A 17036-nucleotide genomic window follows, 5' to 3' on the forward strand; every position below is an offset into this window, starting at 1 on the left:
GCCCACCTGGTGCCTTCCTGCTTCCCGCTCTTTTTCACCACTTAGCAAGCCACGCCCACCTGGTGCCTTCCTGCTTGCCACTCTGTTTCCCTACTTAAGGAGCCCTCCAGCTTCTTTCCTTTGCAGATGGGGAGCAGGTGCAAGTGGATCTAGGTCACCTGGCCTAAACTCCGCCCACCTGGTGCCTTCCTGCCTGCTGCTCTTTTTCACCACTTAGCAAGCCCCACCCAACTGGTGCCTTCCTGCTTGCCGCTCTTTTTCACCACTTAGCAAGCCCCGCCAACCTGGTGCCTTCCTGCTTCCCGCTCTTTTTCGCCACTTAGCAAGCCACGCCCACCTGGTGCCTTCCTGCTTGCCGCTTTGTTTCCCTACTTAAGGAGCCCTCCAGCTTCTTTTCCTTTGCAGATGGGGAGCAGGTGCAAGTGGATCTAGGTCACCTGGCCTAAGCTCCACCCACCTGGTGCCTTCCTGCCTGCTGCTCTTTTTCACCACTTAGCAAGCCCCGCCCAACTGGTGCCTTCCTGCTTGCCGCTCTTTTTCACTACTTAGCAAGCCCCGCCCACCTGGTGCCTTCCTGCTTCCCGCTCTTTTTCACCACTTAGCAAGCCACGCCCACCTGGTGCCTTCCTGCTTCCCGCTCTTTTTCACCACTTAGCAAGCCACGCCCACCTGGTGCCTTCCTGCTTGCCACTCTGTTTCCCTACTTAAGGAGCCCTCCAGCTTCTTTCCTTTGCAGATGGGGAGCAGGTGCAAGTGGATCTAGGCCACCTGGCCTAAGCTCCGCCCACCTGGTGCCTTCCTGCCTGCTGCTCTTTTTCACCACTTAGCAAGCCCCGCCCAACTGGTGCCTTCCTGCTTGCCGCTCTTTTTCACCACTTAGCAAGCCCCGCCAACCTGGTGCCTTCCTGCTTCCCGCTCTTTTTCACCACTTAGCAAGCCACGCCCACCTGGTGCCTTCCTGCTTGCCGCTTTGTTTCCCTACTTAAGGAGCCCTCCAGCTCCTTTTCCTTTGCAGATGGGGAGCAGGTGCAAGTGGATCTAGGTCACCTGGCCTGAGCCCAGCCCACCTGGTGCCTTCCTGCCTGCTGCTCTTTTTCACCACTTAGCAAGCCCCGCCCAACTGGTGCCTTCCTGCTTGCCGCTCTTTTTCACTACTTAGCAAGCCCCGCCCACCTGGTGCCTTCCTGCTTCCCGCTCTTTTTCACCACTTAGCAAGCCCCGCCCACCCGGTGCCTTCCTTCACCGTCACTGTCTTGTGGCCAATGCTGGATTTGACCTTTATGGACTTCATTCATTCACGGTGCGTCACTCTTTCTCAACTCTCATGCTGGACTTCCTTTGCATCTTGTACTCATGGTGGCCCTGAATCATGCTGTTCCCATCTTCATCTTGTATCCTGGCTTGCAACATTATGTGTTATTACTGACTTCTGCAATTGTATTCGCTCTCCCCTCTTGCTTCTCCACTCTTTTTGACTGCTTACTCTCTTTTCTCTCCTCCTTTCCCTTCTCCATTTTCCTATCTCCTCCCCTTACTTTCTTCTATGCACTTACTCTATCAGAATTGTCCCTGGACCTAATATGATGGCACCCTCGTCTGTTTCCTCCACCCTCCCATTACTGTTTTTTTCCTCCCCACCACCCCTCCAGCACTATCTGAAATGTCGTCAGGCCTAGTATGATAGTCGCTTGTTTTGTTCCTCCCCTCCCTTTCTGCACCCCTCTCCCTCACCTTTTGTTTTTCTCCAGCTCTACCAGAAATGTTGTCAGGCCTAGTACGATAGTCGCCTGTCTGTTTCCATTTCCTTCCCACTCTCCCCCTCCCTTCCTTATCTATGTCTTAGCTCTTGCACTATCTGAAATGTCGTCAGGCCGAGTACGATAGTTAATTTCACATCCTTACTGTTCATGGCCTGTAAGAATGTGGTTGTATTTTCCCTTGTTCCCTCCCTTGCCTTGAAGCGCTTTGAAACACATTGTGTATAGGCGCTATATAAATAAACAATCATATATCATATAATATCATGCTATGGTATGTGTAGCTTTCTCCTTCCTTCCAATTGGTCTCCTCTATCCATGCTTGAGCACTTTTGCATTCTGTGAGGCAGTTTACGTGAGTAGCCTGTCTATTCTGGGTTACATGTACCTTTTACATACGGTCCTGCATTAATACTAAAGGCTGCATACCTTCCTGAATGCTATTGAAAAAAAAGTCTCCTGTATCTATACTAGAAGAGAAGTAACCTCTTCGTAGACTGCTAATGTTGGCCTTCAAATGCTACTTGTTTATCATTCTGATTAGAGCAAGAATGAGGGTAAGTGGACTTAAACGGAGTAAACACGCATATCGACCAATGGTTGGGATCGCGACGAGGGGTGGGAGCAGGCGTGACCAGATATTCTTGATCACTTATGTCCTTTGGTTTGGTGGAGGGGGGCCCAAACATGTCTGTGCCCAGGGCCCCAAAAGTGCTTAAGATGGCCCTGCTGGGTTATAAGCAGCAGTCTTAGGGTGAAGGTGAGTTGAGGCCATCTCAAAAGTGCACTTATATAGACAACACACTGATGGAGTGGGTGCCAGTGGAGATCAAGGCGACAGGCGCAAATAGAGCAACTTTCGAAGAATGCGCAGTTATGTGAAAGCTTCTCAGGAATGCTCGTGATATTCAGGGTGTTGACATAGTCCAATTGGGAGTTTATTGAGAGCGTGTACACTATCCATGCCAGGTGCGGCTTAGGAATAAAGTGGGGGTCCCCCGTAGGTAGACGATGGTGGAAGAATGCAGATGGGAGCACTTGATGTATTTAATGCGAGAGCGATAGATCAGGTTGCCAGGTTACGCCCAAACCCCTCACCCTGCTGGAAAAACATGGGTGGGGGAAGCGCTGAGGGTACAGGTTGAGGTGGAGACCATTTCAAATCATCCATTGGTGCAGCTCCCCCAGGCCTTCCACTAAATGGGGAAAGAGCTCCGTGGTCCCAGAAAGGTTACCGTATATCTGCGTATCGTCTGCATAAGAGTGATACTGCAGATGGATGCAAATTCCAAAGGATACTCATTAAAGGTTGAAGATACATATTGAAAAGCAGTCGGGACAAAGAAGAACCCTGAGGGACTCCACAGCCTACCTTGATAGGATTAGATACAAACGAGCCGACCTTGACCGCTTGCGATCGATCTGCAAGGTCACGCCTAAACCATGCCATGGTATGACCGAACATCCAGAACAAGATTTTGGAAAGTGACAGGAGAGTAGCATGGTGTACAGTGTCAAACGCCGGAGAAAGGTCAAGCATGACCAATTAAGAAGAGACACCCCTCATCGACGTAGGCCAGAATATCATTCCATACGGCAACCAAAGCGTATTCAGACCCATGCTTGCGATGGAAGCCGGATTGCTGCATATTCGGGATACCAATCTTCCTCTATGGGCAGGTATTGTGTACAATAAGGGACCCATTAACACATTGTGAGAAGATTGTGGTATGAGGGCAGAGTGTGAGGACTTTGGAGTGAATTGACAGATAATGCAAGGAGCTTGGGTTTCACTGGAGCCCAGCGTGGGGATCTTGAGCCCCCGTGAAGACCGCGTGGAATGTGGGATTTGTACAGCACTGGGTGCCACCTTGCTGCACCCTCAGAGTCCTTGGGCGAGGCTTAGGGAGAAAGGAGCCCTGGATGTGGCTGGAGAATGGCTCTGGACGAGGTCCAGGGGCTTTAAGTGGGACCTTTTCCACCTGGAAACGAGGCACAGGCATGGGTTTCCATTGTGCCTTTTCGGGAGCTCCTTATAATGGTTGTCAGCAGTGGATCACATGTGACCAGCACGAGGACTACTGGAGGTTCAATGGAACACTGTGGCAGAGGAAGGACCCCTGTGGGCAGCTGTAGATGGTACAATCCATTCTTGAAACCTGCAATCAATTGAGGCATCAATGAGAGGTTTTGATTGGGATTCGTTTTGCAGACTTTTGGGGCGGAGCCAGTGTGGGCTCCCAGGGGCCACTGGCAGGGCTCTGTGGTTGGGTCTACCGGGCACACGAGAGGCAGTGCGAGGAATTGGGGCGCAATTAAACACTTTGAGTTTGAGGAGTCTGTGAGGAGCTTGTTGCAGGGATCAGTGGGGGGAGGATCAGTGAGGCGATTGAGGCACACGCACCTTGAGTGAGGCTCACACTGCCAGGGTGTGTTTTCAGCATCACCCAGAGCCATAAATCGGCCTCATATTGGACAGACACTGCAGGTAAAGTGCCTAGAGGCCATTAAGTGCCCAGTGAAATATTACACGGTGCATGTGTACCCTTTCATGCTGTGCAGTGGTAGCACACACTGGCCCTCTCAGCCCCCCGAGTTTAGCCCGTGCTCTATCCCAAGCCAGGGAAGCTGCCCGTTCCCTCTTGAAAGACCCAGGCTGCCACCTTGAAGAGGCTGGTCCATCGCTCGCACCCTAGTAGTGTTAGGGTGTGGCCCCTCAATCTTCCCCCAGTCCCCTCGCCCCTCCACCCCCCCAGAATAATGAAACAGCGAATAAGAGAGGAAGGTGGACTCCAAGAGACCCAGCGCGGCAGGGAGAGGGTTAAGAAGGAAATCGGAAGAGTCGTCAATTTAGTAAAGCTTTGCTGGTCCTATCTTTATGTTCCAGAACCTTCCACGAGTGCAGTCCTCTGCTGGATCCTTGGCCCTTCTTTCTGCTGAATGCTCAGCTCGCCCCCTCCCTTCCTGCCCCCCAGCCCCCAGTCCCCTTCCACTGCCCCCTCCCATGCCTCAGGGAAAGCGGCTTATTTTGATCATATCTTGTGGCTGAAAGTGCTGACAAAGCACAACAAGGCAATATGAGGCGGGGAATTAAAAGTGCTTACAAGCCCAGGTTTCCTCGCCGCTTCCCGGTCACAGGGAATTCTGCTTAGCTCGAGAAATGCCCATTGTCACAATCTCTCGGCGGAGGAGAAAACATGCAGGCATCTCCTGAGCGCGAGGAAGCAGGGCCGAGCTTTAATTCACCCCACCTCCCTATGGAGGAGTCCCCGCCCAAGACTGTCCTATGAGGACACCCGTCAGATTGAGAGGAATGAGAGCCTACCATTGAAGGAGAACTCATTCCTAACATGAGAGACATGCAATCTAGAGATCGACGCAGAACTAGTTCCTAACATGAAAGACAATGTAATCTAGCGATCGATGCAGAACTAGTCCCTAACATGAGAGACATGCAATCTAGAGATCGACGCAGAACTAGTTCCTAACATGAGAAACGATGTAATCTAGTGATCGACACAGAACTAGTTCCTAACATGAGAAACGATGTAATCTAGCGATCGACACAGAACTCGTTCCTGACATGAGAGACATGCAATCTAGAGATTAACTGAGAACTAGTTCCGAACATGAGAGACATGCAATCTAGAGATCGACGCAAAACTAGTTCCTAACATGAAAGACAATGTAATCTAGCGATCGATGCAGAACTAGTCCCTAACATGAGAGACATGCAATCTAGAGATCGACGCAGAACTAGTTCCTAACATGAGAAACAATGTAATCTAGAGATCGACGCAGAACTAGTTCCTAGCATGAGAGACATGCAATCTAGAGATCGACGCAGAACTAGTTCCTAGCATGAGAGACATGCAATCTAGAGATTAACTGAGAACTAGTTCCGAACATGAGAGACATGCAATCTAGAGATTGTCGCAGAACTAGTTCCTAGCATGAGAGATATGCAATCTAGAGATTAACTGAGAACTAGTCCCTAACATGAGAAACATGCAATCTAGAGATCGACGCAGAACTAGTTCCTAACATGAGAAACAATGTAATCTAGAGATCGACGCAGAACTAGTTCCTAACATGAAAGACAATGTAATCTAGAGATCGACGCAGAACTAGTTCCTAGCATGAGAGACATGCAATCTAGAGATCGACGCAGAACTAGTTCCTAACATGAAAGACAATGTAATCTAGCGATCAATGCAGAACTAGTCCCTAACATGAGAAACATGCAATCTAGAGATCGACGCAGAACTAGTTCCTAACATGAGAAACAATGTAATCTAGAGATCGACGCAGAACTAGTTCCTAACATGAGAAACAATGTAATCTAGAGATCGACGCAAAACTAGTTCCTAACATGAGAAACAATGTAATCTAGCGATGAATGCAGAACTAGTCCCTAACATGAGAGACATGCAATCTAGAGATCGACGCAGAACTAGTTCCTAACATGAGAAACAATGTAATCTAAAGATCGACGCAGAACTAGTTCCTAACATGAGAAACAATGTAATCTAGAGATCGACGCAGAACTAGTTCCTAGCATGAGAGACATGCAATCTAGAGATAGACGCAGAACTAGTTCCTAGCATGAGAGACATGCAATCTAGAGATCGACGCAGAACTAGTTCCTAACATGAAAGACAATGTAATCTAGCGATCAATGCAGAACTAGTCCCTAACATGAGAAACATGCAATCTAGAGATCGACGCAGAACTAGTTCCTAACATGAAAGACAATGTAATCTAGCGATCAATGCAGAACTAGTCCCTAACATGAGAAACATGCAATCTAGAGATCGACGCAGAACTAGTTCCTAACATGAAAGACAATGTAATCTAGCGATCAATGCAGAACTAGTCCCTAACATGACAAGAAAATGTAATCTAGAGATCGACGCAGAACTAGTTCCTAGCATGAGAGACATGCAATCTAGAGATCGACGCAGAACTAGTTCCTAGCATGAGAGACATGCAATCTAGAGATTAACTGAGAACTAGTTCCGAACATGAGAGACATGCAATCTAGAGATTGTCGCAGAACTAGTTCCTAGCATGAGAGACATGCAATCTAGAGATTAACTGAGAACTACTTCCAAACATGAAAGACAATGTAATCTAGCGATCAATGCAGAACTAGTCCCTAACATGACAAGAAAATTTAATCTAGCGATCAATGCAGAACTAGTCCCTAACATGAGAAACATGCAATCTAGAGATCGACGCAGAACTAGTTCCTAACATGAAAGACAATGTAATCTAGCGATCAATGCAGAACTAGTCCCTAACATGACAAGAAAATGTAATCTAGAGATCGACGCAGAACTAGTTCCTAGCATGAGAGACATGCAATCTAGAGATCGACGCAGAACTAGTTCCTAACATGAGAGACATGCAATCTAGAGATTGTCGCAGAACTAGTTCCGAACATGAGAGACATGCAATCTAGAGATCATCGAAGAACTAGTTCCTAACATGAGAAACAATGTAATCTAGCGATCGACGCAGAACTAGTTCCTAGCATGAGAGACATGCAATCTAGAGATTAATTGAGAGCTAGTTCCGAACATGAGAGACATGCAATCTAGAGATCATCGCAGAGCTAGTTCCTAACATGAGAAACAATGTATTCTAGCGATCGACGCAGAACTAGTTCTTAACATGAGACATGCAATCTAGAGATTAACTGAGAACTAGTTCCAAACATGAGAGACATGCAATCTAGAGATCGATGCAGAACTAGTTCCTAGCATGAGAGACATGCAATCTAGAGATTAACTGAGAACTAGTTCCGAACATGAGAGACATGCAATCTAGAGATCGTCGCAGAACTAGTTCCTAACATGAGAGACAATGTAATCTAGTGATCGACGCAGAACTAGTTCCTAACATGAGAGACATGCAAGCTAGAGATTAACTGAGAACTAGTTCAGAACATGAGAGACATGCAATCTAGAGATCGTCACAGAATTGGTTGCTAACATGAGAAACAATGTAATCTAGTAATCGATGCAGAACTAGTTCCTAACATGAGAGACATGCGATCTAGAGATCGTCGCAGAACTAGTTCCTAACATCAGAGACAATGTAATCTAGCAATCGACGCAGAACTAGTTCCTAACATGAGAGACAATGTAATCTAGCGATAGTCGCAGAACTAGGTTCTAACATGAGAAACAATGTAATCTAGCAATCGACGCAGAACTCGTTCCTAGCATGAGAGACATGTAATCTAGAGATCGTCGCAGAACTAGTTCCTAACATGAGAAACAATGTAATCTAGCAATCGACGCAGAACCAGTTCCTAACATGAGAGACATGCAATCTAGAGATCGTCGCAGAACTAGTTCCTAACATGAGAAACAATGTAATCTAGCGATTGTTGCAGAACTAGGTCCTAACATGAGAATCAATGTAATCTAACAATCGACGCAGAACTAGTTCCTAACATGAGAGACATGCAATCTAGAGATCGTCGCAGAACTAGTTCCTAATGCGAGAGACAATGTAGTCTAGAGATCGACGCAGAACTAGTTCTTAACACGAGAGAAATGCAATCTAGAGATCGACACAGAACTAGTTCCTAACACGAGAGACCATGTAATCTAGAGATCGACGCAGAACTAGTTCCTAACACGAGATACATGCAATCTAGAGATTGACGCAGAACTGGTTCCTAACACGAGAGACAAAGTAATCTAGAGATCGACGCAGAACTAGTTCCTATCATGAGAGACATGCAATCTAGGTATCGACGCAGAACTAGTTCCTAACACGAGAGACAATGTAATCTAGAGTTTGACGCAGAACTAGTTCCTAACTCGAGAGACATGCAATCTAGAGATCGACGCAGAACTAGTTCCTAACACAAGAAACCTGCAATCTAGAAATTGACACAGAACTAGTTCCTAACATGAGAGACAATGTAATCTAGCGATGGACGCAGAACTAGTTCCTAACATGAGAGACATTCAATCTAGAGACTGATGCAGAACTAGTACCTAACATGGGAGACAATGTAATCCAAAGATCGACGCAGAACTAGTTCCTAACATAAGAGATATGCTATCTAGAGACTGACGCAGAACTATTTCCTAACATGAAAGACAATGTAATCTGCCGATTGACGCAGTACTAGTTCCTAACATGAGAGATATGCAATCTAGCGATCGATGCAGAACTAGTTCCTAACATGAGAGACATGCAATCTAGAGATTGAAGCAGAACTAGTTCCTAACATGAGAGACATGCAATCTGGAGATTGATGCAGAACTAGTTCCTAACATGAGAGACATGCAATCTAGAGCTTGATGCAGAACTAGTTCCTAAAATTAGAGACAATGTAATCTAGCGATCGTCGCAGAACTAGGTTCTAACATGAGAAACAATGTAATCTAGCAATCGACACAGAACTAGTTCCTAGCATGAGAGACATGTAATCTAGAGATCGCCGCAGAACTAGTTCCTAACATGAGAAACAATGTAATCTAGCAATCGACGCAGAACCAGTTCCTAACATGAGAGACATGCAATCTAGAGATCATCGTAGAACTAGTTCCTAACATGAGAAACAATGTAATCTAGCGATCGTCGCAGAACTAGGTCCTAACATGAGAATCAATGTAATCTAACAATCGACACAGAACTAGTTCCTAACATGAGAGACATGCAATCTAGAGATCGTCGCAGAACTAGCTCCTAATGCGAGAGACAATGTAATCTAGAAATCGACGCAGAACTAGTTCTTAACACGAGAGACATGCAATCTAGAGATCGACGCAGAACTGGTTCCTAACACGAGAGACAATGTAATCTAGAGATCGACGCAGAACTAGTTCCTATCATGAGAGACATACAATCTAGATATCGACGCAGAACTAGTTCCTAACACGAGAGACAATGTAATCTAGAGATCGACGCAGAACTAGTTCGTAACACGAGAGACATGCAATCTAGAGATCGACGCAGAACTAGTTCCTAACACAAGAAACCTGCAATCTAGAAATTGACACAGAACTAGTTCCTAACATGAGAGACAATGTAATCTAGCGATGGACGCAGAACTAGTTCCTAACATGACAGACATTCAATCTAGAGACTGATGCAGAACTAGTTCCTAACATGGGAGACATTGTAATCCAAAGATCGACGCAGAACTAGTTCCTAACATGAGAGATATGCAATCTAGAGACTGACGCAGAACTAGTTCCTAACATGAAAGACAATGTAATCTGCCGATCGACGCAGTACTAGTTCCTAACATGAGAGATATGCAATCTAGCGATCGACGCAGAACTAGTTCCTAACATGAGAGACATGCAATCTAGAGATTGAAGCAGAACTAGTTCCTAACATGAGAGACATGCAATCTGGAGATTGATGCAGAACTAGTTCCTAACATGAGAGACATGCAATCTAGAGCTTGATGCAGAACTAGTTCCTAACATTAGAGACATGCAATCTAGAGACTGACGTAGAACTAGTTCCTAAAATAAGAAACAATGTAATCTAGAGATTGACGCAGAACTAGTTCCTAACATGAGAGACAATGTAATATAGCGATTGACGCAGAACTAGTTCTTAAAATGAGAGATATGCAATCTTGAGACTGACGCAGAACTAGTTCCTAACATGGGAGACAATGTAATCTAAGGATCGATGCAGAACTATTTCCTAACATGAGAGACAATGTAATCTAGCAATTGACGCAGAACTGGTTCCTAACATGAGAGATATGCAATCTAGAGCTTGATGCAGAACTAGTTCCTAACATTAGAGACATGCAATCTAGAGACTGACATAGAACTAGTTCCTAAAATAAGAAACAATGTAATCTAGAGATTGACGCAGAACTAGTTCCTAACATGAGAGACAATGTAATATAGCGATTGACGCAGAACTAGTTCTTAAAATGAGAGATATGCAATATAGAGATTGACGCAGAACTAGTTCCTGACATGAAAGACAAGGTAATCTGACGATCGACGCAGAACTAGTTCCTAGCATGAGAGATATGAAATCTAGAGATTGATGCAGAACTAGTTCCTAACATGAGAGACAATGTAATCTAGCAATTGACGCAGAACTGGTTCCTAACATGAGAGATATGCAATCAAGAGATAGACGAGAAATAGTTCCTAACATGAGAGATATGCAATCTAGAGATTGACGCAGAAATAGTTACTTACATGAGAGACAATGTAATCTAGCGATTGATGCAGAAGTAGTTCCTAACATGGGAGACATGCAATCTAGAGACTGATGCAGAACTAGTATCTAACATGAGAGACAATGTAATCTAGCAATCGACGCAGAGCTGCTTTCTAACATGAGAGATATGCAATCTAGAGATTGATGCAGAACTAGTTCCTTACATGAGAAACAATGTAATCTGGCAATCGACAAAGAACTAGTTCCTAACATGAGAGACATGCAATCTAGCGATCGATGTAGAACTAGTTCCTAACATGAGAGACATGCAATCTAGAAACTGACACAGAACTAGTTCCTAACATGAGAAACAATGCAATCTAGTGATCGGCACAGAACTAGTTCCTTCCATGAGAGACATGCAATCTTGAGATTGACGCAGAACTAGTTCCTAACATGAGAAACCATGTAATTTAGCAATCGATGAAGAACTAGTTCCCAACATGAGCGACATGAAATCTAGAGACTGACAGAGAACTAGTTCCTAACATGAGAGACATGCAATCTAGAGATTGATGCAGAACTAGTTCCTTACATGACAGACATGCACTATAGAGATTGACGCAGAACTAGTTCCTAACCTGAGAGACATGCAATATAGTGATCGACGCAGAACTAGATCTTAACATGAGGGACAATGTGATCTAGCGATCATGAGAGACATGCAATCTAGAGATTGATGGATAACTAGTTCCTAACATGAGAGACATGCAATATAGTGATCGATGCAGAACTAGTTCTTAACATGAGAGACAAATCTAGTGATCAACGCCGAACTAGTTCCTAACATGAGAGACTTGCAAACTAGAGATTGACGCAGAACTAATTCCTAACATCAGAGAAAATGTAAACAGCGATCGATGCAGAACTAGTTCCTAACATGAGAGACATGTCATCTAGAGATTGACACAGAACTAGTTCCTAATGTGAGAGATGATGTAATCTTGCAATCGACGCAGAACAAGTTCCTAACAAGAGAGACAATGTAATCTAGCAATCGACGCAGAACTAGTTCCTATCATGAGAGACATGCACTCTAGAGATTTTTTTTTAAATATATATTTGTAATGCGCGCTGAACCTGGGGGTATCTGGGCGCAGGTTACATCAAGGCAGTTGTTGCACTTTGGTTGCAGCAAGGTTACAAGCATAGGTAGTACATTAGTTTGCAGGTAGTGATTACAATAGTTATCAGCATGTGTGGTACATACATGTTGTCTAGAACTACATTTCTTCATAGGGTCAGGATGGAGTAGGTGGTGCCAAGTGTTTATTGGGTTCAGATAAATTTGGAGGTCTTGTGAAAAGAGCCCGGTTTTGAGGCCTTTGTGGAAGGACCAGAAGGAGTCATCAGATTTTAGGGTTAGAGAGTTTGGCTGCGATCACCGGGAATCTGCTTCCCCCTGCTTTCAGTCGCCTGTATCTAGGAATGACGAGAACATGCAAGTAAGCATCCCGGGTAGGTCTGGCGGATTGGGCCTTGCACATTTTTCTGGCCAGCTAGTTAGGGGCAGTGTTTGAGATGCATTTGTGGCTCAATGCTGGCGTTTTGAACATGATGTGTTCTTGGACCGGAAGCCAGTGGATGTTTCATTTGGCTGTGGAGATATGGTCTTTTTTAGAGATGTTTAGATCTGCTCTTACAGCATTTTTTTGAATGACCTGAACATTGGTGCATGCAAAGAGGGAGTTGCAGAAGTCGATCCTGGATAGTATGAGAACTCTGGCGAATGTGATGGAGCTGGCAGTGGATAGGAATGGTCTGCAGGCATTGATCAATTTCACGATATCTGCTGCTGCCGATGCAATAACGTTTACCTGTCTAGTTAGCGGTAGCGTGGAGTCTGAATATACTCCCATGGTCTTTACCTCTTTGGCGATGGTGATGATGTTCCCGTCGATGGAAAAGGGTTTGCATGAGTTTATGAGTGTGTTTAGCCGAGATTGAGTGCCAATAAGGAGTTATTTTGTTTTCTCGTCATTTAGGCATAGTCCATGTTGTGCCATCTAGGGCTGGATGGTTTGGTATAGTTTGCTGAGTGCATTGGAGTCAGTATTGTAGTTTCCAGAGATGGGTAGGAGGATTTGGGTGTCGTCCGCATAGTTAGTGTAAGAGACATGCAGGATATCAAGGAGGTCCAAGAGGGGTTTGGTGAAGATATTATACAGGGTTGGTGAGACACATGAACCTTGAGGGACTCCACAGGTGACTGGGGAAAGAGGGGCTGCCGCTAAGGAGGAGAACACTCTCATTGTGCAGTTAGAAAATAATTACCCTATCCAGGCTACGGCTTGGGCCAAGAAGTGGGCAGCTGAGGCGAGGTGTTGGCAGAGGATTTTATGATTGACCAAGTCAAAGGCTACGGAGAGGACAAGTAGGAGGAAGATGGCCATTTTGCCATTGTCTTTTATTTCATCCGTTTGAATTTTTAAGTCCAGGAGGCTGGATTCCATTCCATGGCCGTGGCAGAAGCCTGATTGACGGATCCCAAGGAGATTGTAGATTTTGATATTGTTTTGGATTTGCAGATAGGCTGCTCTGTCGAGTATTTTGAGGAGGAAGGGTACGGCCGTGAAGGGGGCGGTAGTTAGTGGGGATGTTGGTGTCTAGTGTGTGCTTCTTGAGGGGGAGTACCCAGGCTTCTTTTAGATTCTCTGGGACATTGCCAGTTGAGAAGGAGTTATTGATTAGCGTTGTGATGAAAGGGGCATGCTCATCAGCGTAATCCTTTATGAGGGTAGCCAGCCAAATGTCGCCTTGGCGTTTTGATGTTTTTATTCCTTTAATGATCTTGGTAGTTTTAATGGTTGTGACTGGGGTGAATTCGAACCAGGGGATGGAGAGAGGGGTGGGGGTACGCAGGTCTAGGGGATGGTTGGGACTTTGTTTTTTTTGCAGTGATTTTGGTTTGGAGTAGGGAGATTTTCTTGAGGAGCGCATTTTGGAAGTTCGTGCATCAGATGAGAGCTTTGGTGGCCTTATTAGGTGCTTGTGTTTCAAGCTCAAGTAAGATAGTGAAGAGCTCTCTTGTGCCTGAGCTTGCTTCTTCAATTCTCCTGTTGTATGTGGCGCTTTTTGTTTTCACTATAGCTTGTTTGCACTCTTTGGAGAGGGCTGTGAAGTGCTCTTTGTTCTGGTCTGAGGGTATTTTTATCCAGGCAATCTCTGTGGCTCTTTTAGAGGAATGTAGGGTTTTGAGACTGGGGGTATACCACAAATTAAATTACGGTGGGCACTTGGTTTGAGCTTGCAGATGCTCAGAGGTGCTACTTTGTTGATGGCTTTGAGGAACGTTTGGTTGTATAGCTCGACCATGGTGGTGGGGTCTATGTTCGCGTGTGAGTGAGCTGTTAGCGGTAGCAATAGGGGCAGAAGGTTGGCTGGAGATATGTTTTGTGAGTTTCTCAAGAGGGAGACCTGTGCTAGTTGGGATGAGACCTCAGAATGACCTGTCTCTGTAATATTGAAGGTGATAACACTGTGATCTAACCAGGGTCAAGGAGCGTTAGCAAGTATGTTGGTGTTGCAGTTGAGGTTTGCTATCCAATCTAGTGTGCAGCCTTTATCATGGGTCAGGCTTGAAATCAGGTGGGAGAAGCCTTGGGATTCAATGGCGTTGGCTGGGGAGTGTGCATGGGAATCAGATGGGTCGTTTAGACCTAAGTTGACATCTACCAAGAAAATGATTTTGGAGGAGGGCTTTGTGTTGATGGAGAGGAGTTGCACAATGTCTTCCTCAAAGGAGATCAGCAGGCCTGGAGGTCTATAAGTTAAGTGGATCGTAAGGGTGTCTGTTATGGATAAGGCGATTTTGATCGAGAGCAGTTCGCCTGAGCTGATAGTTTGGTTTGGGATTTTTCTAATGTGTAAGAGGTTTTTGGCAATAAAGGCTACTCCACGTCCTTTAGATCCCAATCTATCTTTCCTGAAGATAGTGTATCCATCTGGGATGGGTAGGGAGAGGGAAGGGCCAGCGGCTGGATGCAGCCATGTTTCCGTGATTGCTAGGAAGTCCCGTTTGTTGGTAGTGATGAGGTTGGATATGTCGAGGGCATGGGCAAGGAGGGACCTGGCATTGATGAGCGCTCCTGTGAGGAGTGTTGTGGTATTCGCTTTGGTGTCAGAGCAGGAGATAGTCTTGTTAGGTGTGTGTTTTGGGATAGTGGGGGTGGAGGCTTTGGCTCTTGCTATGGCTCCTGTGTCTAGGATGGTATTAGTGAGGAAGTTGCTGGGGAAGCTGTCATGAAGGAAGCGTCAGAGTTGTGTGTGGCAGCATCCCACTTGAGCGTGCTGGGCTCAGGGGCGAATGTTGTCTTTGCATTGTGAGAGGTGAGACAGTAGACTTCTTCGATTGTCAAGGGAACAAGGTTGACTAGGGCATGCAGTGAATGGTTGGTAAGGCAGATGGTTGGCTTTAGGACGCCCATGGCTTGATAGGACCAGACAGGAGTGAAGCCAGGCCTAGTGTGTGGGTCTATGCTGTGGGCTGCATAGCGTGGTGATTCGCAGGCGAGTCCTTCTGGAGGGGTTGCATTAGTTTATCAGAGTCAGGCAGTAGTGTGCCCTGCAGTGTAGGTTGGGTGCACATTAGCACGAGGATCAAGGGCTTGGTGGGGCTCAGAGATGATACCTAAAGTGTTTAGACAGTAAGTATTGCGTGCTGCTGTAGGCAGGATCAAGAAAAGAGCAGGATTGGAGCAGCTGGGTCATTGGAGTGGTTGTTGTGGAATCGTCTTGGAGTTGGGATCAGAACGGAGGTGTTTGGGCGTGACACACACAAAGCGAAGAGGCAGCTGTTTAAAGGTGAAGACACCTAAGTTCAAGATTCTGGGGAGGCCTTGAAGCGCCTCAGTGCACCATGGCTGAGGCCCTTAATGGCATCTAAGTTTGAGTTTTTAAAGGCCAAGGTGAGCACATCAATACAATTAAATGCAATTTGTGAAGGCACATCTAAATTCGATTTTGTATAGGCCAGAGTGAACACAAATAGGCTGCAGCTGAAGGAGAGTTTATTTACCGCGGGTTGTGCCATAGGGCTAGTGGGCAAGTGGTGGTTGGGGCAAAAGGAGGAGGGGTTGTGTGTGTGCCAAGTGGGGCTTACCGGTACTGGTGGATGGTGCCCAGGCTTCCTTTGATAGTGAGTCCCAGACTATCAGGACGCTTGGACAGGCTCAGACCGGAGCCTTTTGTGAGGGCTTTGTGTGGTGGGCCGGTTTACAGCCTGCAAGCTAACCGATTGGCTGATGAATAAACCATTGCCCAATCAGGGATGTTTCACCGGAAAAAGTGGAGCAGGCACTTCATTGCCTGTTGGTGAAACAAAAGCGGCGCTCATATTGGGGAGGGTAGGAAAATGCAAAAGAAAGCCCCGGCAGTGGGCAAAGTAGGTGGTTTAGCCAAGCGCCAACCAAGGCGCACAATGTTGGCCCCAGGGAAGTGAATTAAATGCTCTGTCGGGAAATACAGTGCAGATTTCACGCAGATTGACACAGATTGATAAAGATTGAGACAGAACTAGTTCCTAACATGAGAGACATGCAATCTAGAGACTGATGCAGACCTAAGACAGGGCGATCCACTCCCCTCTGTATCCCCCCATGGTAGCTTGTAGATCCATTACTGCCACCTTGTCCACTCCCTCCACCCCTCCCCCCCACATTGTTGGCTCTCCACTTTCTTGAATCTCTTCTTCCATCACTGTGCCCCTGGCCCATGACTTGAAAGGATCCATTACTTCCCGAATTTAGCTCCACACTCAATAAATACCATAATAATTATAATGATATTAATAATAGCAGCACTCCCCAACAATAAGCAATATCCTCTACCTGGGGAGTAGCCTAGGGCAACACTCTGCTGTAAGATAGTTTATCATCTACCTGGGGAGTAGCATAGGGCACACTCTGCTGTAAGATAGTTTATCCTCTACCTGGGGAGTAGCATAGGGCAACACTCGGCTGTAAGATAGTTTAAGATAGTTTATCCTCTACCTGGGGAGTAGCCTAGGGCAACACTCTGCTGTAAGATAGTTTATCCTCTACCTGGGGAGTAGCC

This window comes from Ambystoma mexicanum, chromosome 5p (genome assembly GCF_040938575.1).
Source record: "Ambystoma mexicanum isolate Mex_15411 chromosome 5p, UKY_AmexF1_1, whole genome shotgun sequence".
Lineage (NCBI taxonomy): Eukaryota > Metazoa > Chordata > Amphibia > Caudata > Ambystomatidae > Ambystoma > Ambystoma mexicanum.